We start from the raw sequence: 15,377 nt of genomic DNA, 5'->3' as shown, positions 1-15,377 counted from the left end.
CGCTGTATCTTCATACAATTCAATTTGGTATAAAGGGTTACAACAATCTGAACTCAGAAATAAACCATGGCTATTATATCAGCCAAATCATAACCAAACAACAATGACAATCATGTGGATGAGTTGCTATATGCCTCGAATTTTTCTTTTCCAGATCTCTATGTGGATCTATAACAATGAGCAGCACAAAGGCCAGTTGACCACTCCACCTCCACCCCATCCCACGCCTGCCCTGCCATTCAATATGGCTGATCTGCCACAGGCCTGTTCCCCAAAGATCTCAGTTCCAAATTCGTTCAAAAATCTATCAACTCCCTTTTTAAATACGTCCAGTAATCTAAGCATCACAACTCCACAACTCTCAAGGACAGGGAATTTAAGGAATCCCCACCTTCTGTGAGAAGAAATTTCCAGTTTTTAAATAAATGCTTCTTAACCTGTAAATACCCCACCTCATTTGATATTCTCCCACTAGTGAAAATCTCTTGACCTGTCATTGCACCTTAAGATCTTATATGTTTCAATAAGACCACTACTAAGTCTTCTAAACTCCAAAGAATACAGATCTAATGTATTTAGTAGCTTGTGAATGGGTAATTTTCTCATTCCGGGAATTAGCCTAATGGATCTGTTTTGGACTGCTTTCAAAAACCAGGAAGGTGTTAGCAAGGGACAAATGCTCTCATCAATTGCAACAATGCCTCCCTATTTCTATATTTTAAACCTTTTGGAAAGGCCAATAGATCATTTGTCTTCCTAACTGTTTGTTCCACCCATCTGTTATTTTTTTCATTCTTTGTGCTGGGGTTCACTGGATCATCCAATACTCATTAGCAGTTTCGGTAATAATATAGTCCGCCTCACTCACAACACACTGGAGGAACTCAGCAGGTCGGGCAGCATTCGTGGAAAAGACCGGTCGACGTTTCGGGCCAGAACCCTTCGTCAGGACTGTAGGGGGAAGGGGCAGAGGCCCTATAAAGAAGGTGGGGGGAGGGTGGGAAGGAGTATAGTCTGCCTGATGATTCAAGAATCACGAGATTCTGGAATGGTTCCAGGAAACTGGAAAATTGCTAATGTTACTCCACTCTTCAAGAAGGGAGAGAGGCAGATGAAAGGAATCTATAGGCCAGTTATTCTGACCTCAGTGGTTGGGAAGATGTTGGTACTGGTTTTTAAGGATGTAGTTTTGGTGTATTTGGAGGCACATGATAAAATTGCTGTAGTCAGCATGGTTTCCTTAAAGGAAAATCTTGCCTGACAAATCTATTGGAATTCTTTGAAGAATTAACAAGTTGGATAGACAAAGGAGAATCTGTGGATGTTGTTTACTTGGATTTTCAGAAGACCTTTGACAAGGTGCCACACATGAGGCTGCTTAACAAGCTACGAGCTCATGGTATTGCATGGATATAACAGTGGCTGTTTGGCAGGAGGAAAAGAGTAGGAATAAAGGGAGCCTATTCTGGTTGACTGCCGGTGACTGGTGGTGTTCCACAGGGGTCTGTGTGGGGACCACTTTTTTTTTACATTATATGTCAATGGCTTGGATGATGGAATTGATGACTTCATTGCAAAGTTTGTGGATGATACAAAGATAGATGGAGGGCAGGAGGGCAGGTAGTTCTGAGGAAGTAGAGAGGCTACAGAAGGACTTAGATAGATTAGAAAAATGGACAAGGAAGTGTTGGGAAGTGTATGGTTATGCACTTTGGTAGAAGAAATGGAAGGATAGTTTATTTTCTAAATGAAAATACAAAAATCTGAGTTGCAAATGGATTTGGGAGTCCTTGTGCAGGATTCCCTAAAGGGGTAATTTGTAGATTGAGTCTGTGGTGAGGAAGGAAAATGTGATATTAGCATTCATTTCAAGAGCATTAGAATATAAAAACAAGGATGTAATGCTGAGGCTTTATAAAGCACTGGTGAGGCCTCACTTGGAGTATTGTGAGCAGTTTTGGGCCCCTTATTTTAGAAAGGATGTGCTGACACTCGACAGAGTTCAAAGGAGGTTCATGAAAATGATCATTACTCACAAAATGCTGGAGGAACTCAGCAGGCCAGGCAGCATCTGTGGAAAAGAGTACACAGTCGATGTTTCGGGCCAAGACTCTTCATCAGTACTAATGAAAATAATTCTGGGATTGAACAGTTTGGCACATGATGAGCGTTTGATGGTTCTGGGTTTGTATTCACTAGAATTTAGAAGAATAAAAGGTGACCTAATTGAAACCTATCAAATGGTGAAAGGTGTTGACAGAGTGAGTGTAGAGAGGATGTTTCCTACAGTGGGAGCGTCCTTTTAGAACAAAGATAAGGAGGAATTTCCTTAGCCAGAGAGTGGTGAGTCTGTGGAATTCTTTGTCACAGGTAACTTGAAAGCCAAGTCTTTATGTATATTTAAGGCAGAGGTTAATAGATCTTTGACTGGTCAGGGGAATGGGGAGATGGCAGGAGATTGGGACTGAGAGGAAAATTGGGTCAGGCATGATGAAATGGTGGAACAGAGTCAATGGGCCAAACGGCCTAATTCTGCTCCTATACCTATGGTCATATGGTCCTGTTACGATTGCACTGACTGGAGTGCAGGACGTCACACTTTCTCAACTTAAACTCCGTTTGCTAGCGTTTCATCCACTCATTCAACCGGACTGTATCCAACTGTCTGCATTGCACCATACCGTCCCATCTATTTTCACATTGTCAGAAAACTGGAACACTCTGCTGCCTTCTCGAGATCAATTAATATTAATCATTAATTATAGACCGGTTAGCCTAACGTCGGTGGTGGGGAAACTGCTGGAGTCAGTTATCAAAGATGTGATAACAGCACAATTGGAAAGCGGTGAAATCATCGGACAAAGTCAGCATGGATTTGTGAAAGGAAAATCGTGTCTGACGAATCTCATAGAAGTTTTTGAGGATGTAACTAGTAGAGTGGATAGGGGAGAACCAGTGGATGTGGTATATTTGGATTTTCAAAAGGCTTTTCACGAGGTCCCACACAGGAGATTAGTGTGCAAACTTAAAGCACACGGTATTGGGGGTAAGGTATTGATGTGGATAGAGAATTGGTTAGCAGACAGGAAGCAAAGAGTGGGAATAAATGGGACCTTTTCAGAATGGCAGGCAGTGACTAGTGGGGTACCGCAAGGCTCAGTGCTGGGACCCCAGTTGTTTACAATATATATTAATGACTTGGATGAGGGAATTAAATGCAGCATCTCCAAGTTTGCGGATGACACGAAGCTGGGTGGCAGTGTTAGCAGTGAGGAGGATGCTAAGAGGATGCAGAGTGACTTGGATAGGTTGGGTGAGTGGGCAAATTCATGGCAGATGCAATTTAATGTGGATAAGTGTGAAGTTATCCACTTTGGTGGCCAAAATAGGAAAACAGATTATTATCTGAATGGTGGCCGATTAGGAAAAAGGGAGGTGCAACGAGACCTGGGTGTCATTATACACCAGTCATTGAAAATGGGCATGCAGGTATAGCAGGCGGTGAAAAAGGCGAATGGTATGCTGGCATTTATAGCGAGAGGATTCGAGTACAGGAGCAGGGAGGTACTACTGCAGTTGTACAAGGCCTTGGTGAGACCACACCTGGAGTATTGCGTGCAGTTTTGGTCCCCTAATCTGAGGAAAGACATCTTTGCCATAGAGAGAGTACAAAGAAGGTTCACCAGATTGATTCCTGGGATGGCAGGACTTTCATATGAAGAAAGACTGGATGAACTGGGCTTGTACTCGTTGGAATTTAGAAGATTGAGGGGGGATCTGATTGAAACGTATAAGATCCTAAAGGGATTGGACAGGCTAGATGCAGGAAGATTGTTCCCGATGTTGGGGAAGTCCAGAACGAGGGGTCACAGTTTGAGGATAGAGGGGAAGCCTTTTAGGACCGAGATTAGGAAAAACTTCTTCACACAGAGAGTGGTGAATCTGTGGAATTCTCTGCCACAGGAAACTGTTGAGGCCAGTTCATTGGCTATGTTTAAGAGGGAGTTAGATATGACCCTTGTGGCTACAGGGGTCAGGGGGTATGGAGGGAAGGCTGGGGCGGGTTTCTGAGTTGGATGATCAGCCATGATCATAATAAATGGCGGTGCAGGCTCGAAGGGCCGAATGGCCTACTCCTGCACCTATTTTCTATGTTTCTATCTTTCTATGTAATTAACTGCCAAGTATTAATAATGACGTATTGACAAAGACTATGTTTCTCGGATTCTCTCTCTTCTATGAGGTGAAGACTAGTCCTTAATATTTCCCTGTGTACTGGGAGGTCTTACCTTGGGCATCAGCCTTTACATAGCACCTTGTCAAATGATTTCTGGAAACCTATATACACTACATCTATAAGCTCCCTTCTTTCAATTCTGTTAACTCTTCTGTGCTCAGAAGCATGTCCGTGTCCACTGGGAATGGGGCTTTGGTGATACAGTGTGGAATTTGAGCCGCACAGCCAGCAACCCCCAACTTAACCCTAACCTAATCACAGGGCAATTTGCAATGACCAGTTAACCTAGTAACCAGTATGTCTTTGGACTGTGGAAGGAAATCATAGCACCCAGGGAAAACCCATGCATTCCACGGGAAGGATGTAGAAAGACTCCTAACAGTGGATGCCATGATTGAACTCTGATCTCTGACGCCCTTAGCTGTAATAGTGTTGTGCTCACCGCTATGCTATCATGGCTCCAATTGTGCTGGACTGTCTAAGATCAAATCATTTTCTTGTTTAACAGGACCATCTACCACTCCAGGTATTATCTCACTCAGGAATCAATGATGAAGTTAACTTGGAAGAAGTATTACAGAGAGCACCAGGAACACCTGAATGTGCAAGCAAGAAGTGAAGGAGCAGGTAATCACCAGCATTTGAGCCTCTCCTATCCAGGCAGAGTTTAACTTCCGTATGGCATAGTACCTGCAGATATGAACAGGAGACTTTTAGAAAAGGGGAAACAATATTTGGATTACTACTGTGTATGTGAATAATGTAGAAGTGAGCTTTCACAGTGTGCATGTAATCTGCTTCAGCATAAAGTAGTGTGACTTTCGACCAGCCTGACGAGGTCCCAGGCCATGGAGTCTGATGTAGGGAAACCACTTCAGATGGATCCTTTTCAGGTGCAGATGTACTTTGCTCTTCCTTTGACATACCAGCCCAATTACACCCAGCTTCTGTGCAACTGAACACAAGACCAACTTCTCTCCCCTGCAATCGGTAGCAAATTTCTCCTAATAACCCAACCTTGAAATTTTGATTTCGCATTTCCTCCCAGCAGGCGTCCAAATTCAACCTTCCCCTTCGTGACCCAAACCAGAAGAATGGTGGAGAAACAAAGAGAACTTTATAAGATGCTCTTTACAGCACAGGGTGTCTTGGATTTCATGTTCTGAGAAATTTTTCAATACCCAGTGACTGAATAAAATACTTGTTAGATCACTACACACCAATGAATTATGAGCCTTTACAGATGGCGAAGAATGTTTAGGTTGCTTACTCGGGGGTGGGAATCAAATGTTATCATTGCTGAATTCAAAGAAAAGCAGGAGAATTAGACCATGAGGCCATAAGACATAGGAGCAGAATTAGGCCATTCAGCCCATCAAGTCTGCACCACCATTCCATCATGGCTGATCCCAGATCCTACTCAACCCCATACACCTGCTTTCTCACCGTATCTTTTGATGCCCTGACCGATCAGGGAACTATCAACTTCCGCTTTGAGTATACCCACGGATTTGGCCTCCACCGCAGTCTGTGGGTATGTGGCAGAGCATTCCACACATTCACCACTCTCTGGCTAAAAAAACTTCCTCTTTACCTCTGTTCTAAAAGGTCGCCCCTCAGTTCTGAGGCTGTGCTCTCTGGTTCTGGATACCCCCACCAGAGGAAACATCCTCTCCACATCCACCTTTCAACAATCCTTTCACCTAGTCCTTTCAACAATTGGCATGTTTCAATGAGATCCTCACGCATTCTTCTAAGTTCCAGTGAGTTGAGGCCCAAAGCTGCCAAATGCTCCTCGTATGTTAACCCCTACACTTCCGGAATCATCCTTGTCTGGACCCTCTCTAATGACAACACATCCCTTCTGAGATATGGGGCCTGAAACTCTTGACAATACTCCAAGTGCAGCCTGACTAGTGTCTTATAAAGTCTCAGCATTATCTCCTTGCTTTTATAATCTATTCTGCTTGAAATAATGCCAACATTGTATTTGCATTCTTTACCACAGATTCACCCTGTAAATCAACCTTCTGGGAGTCTTGCATGAGGACTCCTAAGTCTCGCTGCACCTCTGAAGTTTGAACCTTCTCCCCATTTAGGTAACTGTCCTTTTATCAAAATGCATTACAGTATTCCAAATTTTCCAACACTGTATTTCGTCTGTCACTTTTTTGCCCATTCTTCCAGTTTGTCTAAGTCCTGCTGCAATCACATTGCTTCCTCAGCACTACCTACCCCTCCATCTAGCTTTGCATCATCTGCAAATGTTACCACAAAGCTATCAACTCCATTATCCAAATCATTGACAAACAATGTGAAAAGTAGTGGTCTCAGTACTGACCCCTGTGGAAAACCACTAGTCACTGGCAGCCAACCAGAAAAGACCCACTCACTGCCTCCTGCCTGTCAGCCATTCCTCCATCCATGCCAGTACCTTTCCTGTAACGCCACAGGACATTATCTTGTTAAGCAGCCTCATGTGTGACACCTTATCAAATACCTTCTGAAAATAATTATTCTGTTTGACTGCCCAATACTTATCCCTCAGCCACTATTAGTTCAAATTAAGTTTATTATTAAAATAATATGTCCTCATCTATGACCCAATCTATGAAAGATTCATTTTCTTGCAGGCATTCAGTAGAGTAAAGAAATGCAATAGAATCAATGAAAAACTGCACACAAAGACAAACAACCAATGTGTATAAGATTGCAAACTATGCAAGGACAAAAATAAAACAAGTAAATAAATTGGACTTATTTCATAATTTACTGGCATAATTTACATATTACTATTTAACTATTTATGGTTTTATTACTATTTATTATTTATGGTGCAACTGTAACGAAAACCAATTTCCCCCGGGGAAGTGTTGGGGTGAGTGATGTTATCCTCTCTGGTTCAAGAGCCCGATGGTTGAAGGGTAATAATTGTTCCCGAACCCAGTGGTGTAGGACTCCTTTCTGATGGTAGCAGTGACAAGAGAGCATGGTCTGGGCGGCTGATGCCGCTTTCTTGTGGTTGTGCTCTTGGTAGGTGTGTTCAATGGTGGGGAAGGTTTTCCTGTGAGGGACGAGCCATATCCACTGGTTTAATGAAACAGATTATCAGATCATCAGTGAATGGTTGTTCAGAACAATTTAGATACATGTAAATTTGCTGCTGTATTTACCTACATTACAGAAGTGACAACCTCATAAACATATTTTGCTTTCTTTGAAGAGCTTTGATGATTGCGGGGGAGAAAGGGTCATACAAGGTGCTGCTTAAATGCAAGCTCCTTTTTTTATGTGAAGCATTACTGCAAAGTGAGACATGCTTCACTGCGACACTAAATACGGCCTGAATGGCTCTTTTGTTTGGAATTAAATTAGCATTGTAAGAACAGCCAGGGACACAACAAAGCGTTCAGTTAAATTATGCAATAGATATTAAAAAATGAAAACTAATATAATCCCATATCCACAACAGTTGGAATTTTTCTATTTTGATAACGAATTTGCTCCATAGTGTCAAGTTCACGCGGGAATCATTGTCTTTAATAGGAGCTCAGGAAATAAAAGCACATTTAATTGTTGAAATGGGTTTTTAATTCTAAATTGGATAAAGAACAGTGAGTGTGTTTGTGACTCAGACGATAGACCAGTGATGATTGCGGTAATTAAGAGGCAAGTTAAAAGAAGATGACTTAAAATTCTGCAGATGTACTGAACAAAAGACTAACTCAGAAACTTACTGAGCTTCGGCTCTTTTGTAGGTTTGGCATTAATGCGGCACTAAATACCCAAATCAATGCAAAGTTCAGGAGCAGCCCAAGAACATGGCCTCCGTAATTTCTGAATTTCCACCACCTGTTTTTGTTTAATTTTAAACTGACCAGCAGATTCTCATTAGTATGCACATCACACACATAAACCAGATGGTTTTTGTTTTAATTTAGATTGTCTGCATTGTAAAGAGAATTGAGTGTGTTATTGTGAAGAGGATCCTCTTTTTCTTGTAACTTTCTGACATGGTGCTTGAGTCGATTGCTTTTCAGCTGCAAGCTCTAGATTCACTTTAAACATATGGTAAAATGTTCATGTTTACCCCTCATTTGCTCTGTACATTTTCCAGAAGTGAATCATGTTGTTGTACAGTTCCAAAAGTTCTTAGCTTGCAACATGCTTAACCTCAAGATGTTAGTGTATTCAGCCCATCAAGTCTGCTCACTGTTCCATCATGGCTGAATTGTTATCCCTCTCAATCCTATTCTCCTGCCTTCTCCCCACTACCTTTGACACCCTGACCAATCAAGAACCTATCAACCTACTTTAATGACATGGCCTCCACAGCCATTTGTGACAATTAAGTGCACAGACTCACTACCCTCAGGCTAAAGAAATTCCCCCACATCTCCTTACTAAACGGATGTCTTCTATTCTGAGGTTGTGCCCTCTGGTCTTAGACCACCCCCCCACTATAGGAATCATCCTTTCCATATCCACTCTATCTCGGCCTTTCAATATTTCACATATTTTCAATGAGATCTTCCCTCATTCTTCTAAGTTCCAGCAAGTACAAGCCCAGATCCATCAGATGGTCCTTATAAATTTGATTAACCCTTTCATTAACCAGATTATGGATTTCAGCAAGCTTATTGAACACATTTGGGGGTGAGGATGGTTACTACAGTCAAATACAATCCTACAAAGAAAAAATTGCTTTCCTTGATTTGATGATCTCTGGATTTCCTTCCCACTTTTATTGCTAATTTCATGTGCATTGATTGGCATGATATTGAAAACATAACATTCAACTTGTACTGTACAGACTACCTCTAGTACTAATGGATAGTATTCATTATGATAACCGTTTTTGATATTAATTGACTGAAGAGACACGTTCAACAGCTTCTTTCCCTCTTCCATCAGATTTCTGAACCCATCTACATTACCTCACTATATTCAATTTTTTTGCTCTTTTTTAATATTTTTAATATATTTCTTATTGTAATATATAGTTTTTTATTGTTATGTTTTGCAAAGCACTGCTGCCATAAAACAACAAATTTCATGATGTATGCCAGTGATATGAAACCTGATTCTGATATCATCATTAACAATGTGCCATTCATTCAGTTCAGTAAGGTTGGATTTTTGTGCATGTCTGATTCAGAAGTGAGGTTGCTCCCAATTGTCCCATGCCTGACACTGCCTTCATTCTGTTGTCAGTACTTAATGTTCACACTTTGTTTTTCCAGCAAGAAAGATTTGTAAAGGAAACCTGGTATAGGGGACTTTTCCCCAGCTCATGAATACCATGACTGATTGGGTATCTCAGCATGACCCCAGCTGAGACCTGCGGACTCGAAGTTTGGAACTTCTTGTTCTTTCATGGCAGGCCATGTCAGGTCCTAAAAAAATGAAAAACCTGAAGGTTGTAAAGATCAAAGACCCTCACCCTCTGGGACATGCCTTCTCCTGCGATCATGGCAGAGGTACAAGAGTCTAGAACATCTTTTTCTCTTTCACCATGAGAGTCAAGAATATTTCACAAACTCAAGAACACTACCTCATTATTCCTTTTTCTTACGGTTCTTTATTTTTGAAATTGTTAATGATTTTTATGTCTTTGCATGATATTGCTACTCTAAACAACACATTTCACATCACGTAAGCCAATGATAATGAACCTGATTCTGATTCCCAATCAAATTTTTACAGTTCAAGCCCCACACACAAAATGCTGGTGAATGCAGCAGGCCAGGCAGCATCTCCAGGAAGAGGTACAGTCAACGTTTCGGGCTGAGACCCTTCATCAGGACTAACTGAAGGAAGAGCTAGTAAGAGACTGAGGGGGAGATCTGAAATGATAGGAGAAGACAGGAGGGGGAGGGATGGAGCCAAGAGCTGGACAGGTGATTGGCAAAAGGGATATGAGAGGATCATGCGACAGGAGGCCTAGGGAGAAAGTAAAGGGGGAGGGGAGCCCAGAGGAAGATGGAGAGCAGACAAGGAGTGATTGTGAGACGGACAGAGAAAAGAAAAAAAAGGGGGGGAAATAAAGATAAATAACGGATGGGGTAAGAAGGGGAGGAGGGGCATTAACGGAAGTTAGAGAAGTCAATGTTCATGCCATCACGCTGGAGGCTACCCAGACGGAATATAAGATGTTGTTCCTCCAACCTGAGTGTGGCTTCATCTTTACAGTAGAGGAGGCCGTGGATAGACATGTCAGAATGGGAATGGGACGTGGAATTAAAATGTGTGGCCACTGGGAGACCCTGCTTCCTCTGGCGGACAGAGCGTAGGTGTTCAGCGAAACAGTCTCCCAGTCTGCGTCGGGTCTCGCCAATATATAGAAGGCCACACCGGGAGCACCAGACGCAGTATATCACCCCAGCCGACTCACAGGTGAAGTGTCACCTCACCTGGAAGGACTGTCTGGGTCCTGAATGGTGGTGAGGGAGGAAGTGTAAGGGCATGTGTAGCACTTGTTCTGCTTACAAGGATAAGTGCCGGGAGGGAGATCAGTGAGAAGGGATTGGGGGGATGAATGGACAAGGGAGTTGCGTAGGGAGCAATCCCTGTGGAAAGCAGAAAGGGGGGGGGAAGGGAAAGATGAGCTTGGTGGTGAGATCCCATTGGAGGTGGCAGAAGTTACGGAGAATTATATGTTGGACCTGGAGGCTGGTGGGGTAGTAGGTGAGGACAGGGGGAAACCTATCCCTAGTGGGGTGGCGGGAGGATGGGGTGAGAGCAGATGTGCATGAAATGGGAGAGATGCATTTGAGAGGAGAGTTGATGGTGGAGAAAGGGAAGCCCCTTTCTTTTAAAAAGGAAGACAGCTGCTTCGTCCTGGAATGAAAAGCCTCATCCTGAGAGCAGATGCGGCGGAGACGGAGGAATTGTGAGAAGGGGAAGGCATTTTTGCAAGATACAGGGTGAGAAGAGGAATAGTCCAGGTAGCTGTGAGAGTATGTAGGCTTATAGTAGACATCAGTAGATAAGCTGTTTAGTTGGAGGAAAAGTTAATGAAGTCAACGAGCTCAGCATGCGTGCAGGAGTTAGCGCCAATGCAGTCATCGATATAGCGAAGGAAAAGTGGGGGATAGATACTAGTATAGCTTGGAACATGGACTGTTCCACAAAGCCAACAAACAGGCAGGCATAGCTGGGACCCATACGGGTGCCCATAGCTACACCCTTAGTTTGGAGGAAGTGGGAGGAGTCAAAGGAGAAATTATTAAGAGTGAGGACTAATTCCACTAGACAGAGGAGACAGGTGATAGAGGGGAACTGGTTAGGTCTGGAATCCAAAAAGAAGCGGAGAGCTTTGAGACCTTCCTGGTGGGGGATGGAGGTATGTAGGGACTGGACATCCATGGTGAAAATAAGGTGGTGGGGGCCAGGGAACTTAAAATCATCAAAAAAATTCAGAGTGTGAGAAGTGTCATGAACATAGGTAGGAAGGGATTGAACGGGGAGATAAAACCGTGTCGAGGTATGCAGAAAAGAGTTCCGTGGGGCAGGAGCAAGCTGAGACAATAGGTCTGCCAGGACAGGCAGGTTTGTGGATCTTGGGTAGGAGGTAGGAATGGGAAGTGCGAGGTGTGGGAACTATGAGGTTGGTAGCAGTGGATGGGAGATCCCCTGAGTGGATAAAGTTGGTGATGGTGTGGGAGACAATGGCCTGGTGCTCCTTAGTTGGGTCACGATCGAGGGGTAAATAAGAGGACGTATCAGCAAGTTGTCGCTGTGCCTCGGCAAGGTAGAGGTCAGTACACCAGACTACAACAGCACCCCCCTTATCAGCGGGGTTTATAGTAAGGTTAGGACTGGTGTGGAGGGAGTGGAGAGCTGAGCATTCGGAAGGAGTGAGGTTGGAATTGGAACAAGTTGTGGTTTACAGTTCAAAGTAGCCCTGAAATAATGATCATGTTGTAGCTCCATAACACGATTTAGTGTTTTGCGCATAAACGACTGAATCCTCATTTTTTATCAACTTATCAACTTAATTGTCTTATTAAGTGGGTTATGTTATTTTGGTGAATGATTGCTACACTTCTGCTTGTCACTGATGTTTTTGTGTTACTAATTCTTTCTGTCTCCTTTAATCTGCTTCTCCTGAATGTTTTTTTTACTTCATTCTCCACTTTGTTACTTCTTTGGGTACATTCTGGGAAAGGGCCACCCTACTCCATTGCTGCTCCCCAGCAGGTTGTCGAGCAACTCACCCTTCACATCTTCAACTCATTTTCCTTCCACCTGCTTGCCCTTATTCTCCTCCTAAATGTTCAGCTTTTTTTCATTATTAAGTTAAAATGACCTGCCTGTCACTCTTTCTATCTCTCCAATGACCTTTCCTTGGCTTTGACCTTTCTGGTTGGAGATAATTGTGTGGCTTCAAAATTAATCTTATGAAAAATTAGGTCATTTTTTTAAAAAAGAAAGGAGCAGTTACAAACTCTCCTTTCACCTCCCCTTCCCTCTACCGCTTTGACCCTGGTCTCACTATTGGGTTTCATGATACAGATAGTGAGCATGAGATCATACCAGCCATTTCCTTCTTCTGCTAAACTTTCTAAAGTATTACACTCAAGGGCAATTTTGTCCACAGTCACCTTGATGCTATCTAAAGAGACAGTAGGGATCATTCATATTATATGTGTGTGTTTATGTATATATGAGTGTGTGTGTGTGTGTGTGTGTGTGTGTGTGTGTGAGTGTGTGTGTGTATATGTGTGTGTGTGTGTGTGTAGTTGGTGCATTTCCCAATTTTGGTGGGACATTTCAGATAATTTGTTGTATTGTAGGAGCAGTACATTGCAACATATAATGATAAAAAATGTATAATTACAATGTGTATAACATATGTACATACAGACATCTATTTATTTATATTAAATTAAAGAAGTGGTGCAAAACGTGAGGAGAAATAGTGAGGCAGTGTTCATGGGTTCATTGACCATTCAGAAATCTGATGGCGGTAGAGAAAAGCTGTTCCTGAAATGTTCAGTGTGTGTCTTCAGGCTCCAGTACCGTATAATGTCCTATTAAGGCCATAAAGAGTAATTGTTGTTAATTAAACACAGACTTGGGGTCAATCAGAGTTTAATTGCTTTGCAGGGGATCAGTTGCTGGACTGCCGTGGACCAGATCTCATTTGATATTTTGAGACTGATGACATAATCTGCACTGCTATTAACACGTCAGTTGCTGAAGTCCATTGTATCCTTGCAGAAATTCTTTAACTTGACGGCCCTGCTGTATGATGCCATGACTTGATTTTTAGTACATCGTGATCTATTATCAACAGGGCCGAGATGGTAAAAGAGCCATCTCCTTGAGTTACAGTTATGCTCTTGCTTGAAGAAATAGAATTGTCAATGATGGTAGGCATCTTGTGACTCTCAGCAGCTGCTTCTTCTCATGGTGTAAACACTTCCTGTTTCCTTAGGACACAGCATTAAAAATAACATTACCGAAAGTACATTCAGCCAGAGACTCATTCCTCCGAGATGCAGCACAGAGCGTCATAGGAAGTCATTCCTGCCTGTGGCCATCAAATTTTACAACTCCTCCCTTGGAGGGTCAGACACCCTGAGCCAATAGGCTGGTCCTGGACTTATTTCATAATTTACTGGCATAATTTACATATTACTATCTGACTATTTATTACTATTTTCTATTACTATTCTATTACTATTTATTATTTCCATGACTATTACTATTTACTAATAGTAATATTACTATTACTATTTCTATTACTATTTATTATTTATGGTGCAACTGTAACGAAAACCAATTTCCCCAGAGATCAATAAAGTATGACTATGACTATGACTATGTTATTCAACAGACAGAGTACTGAGGCTTATGTACAGCCGAGCTTCATCTACTGTGCATTACGCTTGTGAGGTAGTTGTTGGAAAGCTGTCATCGAGTAATTAAGTAGGAGATACACACACAAGGTACTGGACAGGTAGCATCTAAAGGAGTGAAAAAAAGTCAACATTTTGGGCTGAGAACCTTTGTCAGGACTGGAAAGGAAGGGGGAAGAAGCCAGAATAATGAAATGGTGGGAAGGTTGGGAATACAAACTAAAGGTGATTGGCGAAGTCAGGTGAGGAGGAAGGTAGGTAGGTGGGTGGGGGAGGGGGGATGAAGTAAGAAGCTGGGAGGTGATGGGTAGTAAAGGTAAAGGTGAAAAAGAAGGAATTTGATAGGAAAGTGAGTGAACCAATGGGAGAAAGGGATGGAGAAGGGGCACCACAAGGAGTTGATGGACAGATGAGGCGAGGAGAAGGTGTGAGAGGGGAATGGAAAAAGAGAGCGGGGGCGGGGGGCGAGGAAAAGTTACCAGAAGCTGCAGAAATCAATCTTCATCCCAGCAGGTTGGAGACTACCCAAAAAGAACATAAAGTATTGCTCCTCTAACCTGTAAGTGGCCTCATTGTGGCAATAGAGCAGGTCCTGGACTGACATGTCAGAATGGGAATGGGGAATGGAATTAAAATGGTTGGCCACTGGGAAATCCTGCCTGTTGCAATCAGAGCGAAGCAGGAGATTTAGGAATTTAAACTCTACAACTCATATTCTTTATTATTATTAATATTTTTATTATTTGTACAATTTCTCCTCTTTTGCACATTGCCGGTCTTTGTTTATGTATAATTTTTCATAAATTCTATTATATTTCTTTATTTTCCTGTGAATGTCTGCAAGAGAATGAATCTCACGGTAGTAAATGGTGACATATAGGCACTTTGATAATAAGTTTACATTGACATTAAAAAGTACTGCCTGTAAATTATTTTCCCTGGCATTGTTTTTATGAACCACACCTGGATTTAAAGGTCAACATGAATGCAATACTCCAAGAGGACCACAGCCTTGTCGTTGGGTTTGGAGGCCTACTTGACTCAATAACCCGGAGAGCCACGTTGATTGGAGTCAGGGCTTTATGCTTTGTCTCTTGGTAGGGTCACCCATGCCTATCAGGTCAGAGGGTAGGGGCCAGACTAATAGTGGTCTACCAGTCCTCCAAGTTCGGGGATTCGCCTCAGGGCTAACAACCCTGACTGGTCAAACAAAACTGTTACAGAAATAGAAATGAAGAATCCCTTCTACATCTGGATGGTCAAGGATAGACAAA

General features: G+C 42.5%; 1 long non-coding RNA gene across 1 annotated transcript in view; it reads left to right on the top strand.

Moving 5' to 3' along the window:
- LOC134358759 (uncharacterized) overlaps positions 1-15,377 on the top strand; it is a 48,137-nt gene that overhangs the window by 16,771 nt on the left and 15,989 nt on the right. Inside the window, exon 2 of the long non-coding RNA XR_010020941.1 lies at positions 4,746-4,864. This is a non-coding gene — a long non-coding RNA (uncharacterized LOC134358759). The remainder of the gene's footprint in view (positions 1-4,745; positions 4,865-15,377) is intronic.

Source organism: Mobula hypostoma, chromosome 19 (assembly GCF_963921235.1).
Source record: "Mobula hypostoma chromosome 19, sMobHyp1.1, whole genome shotgun sequence".
Classification (NCBI taxonomy): Eukaryota; Metazoa; Chordata; class Chondrichthyes; order Myliobatiformes; family Myliobatidae; genus Mobula; species Mobula hypostoma.
Note: the sequence above shows the minus strand (reverse complement) of the source record. Positions and strands in the feature narration are given on the sequence as shown.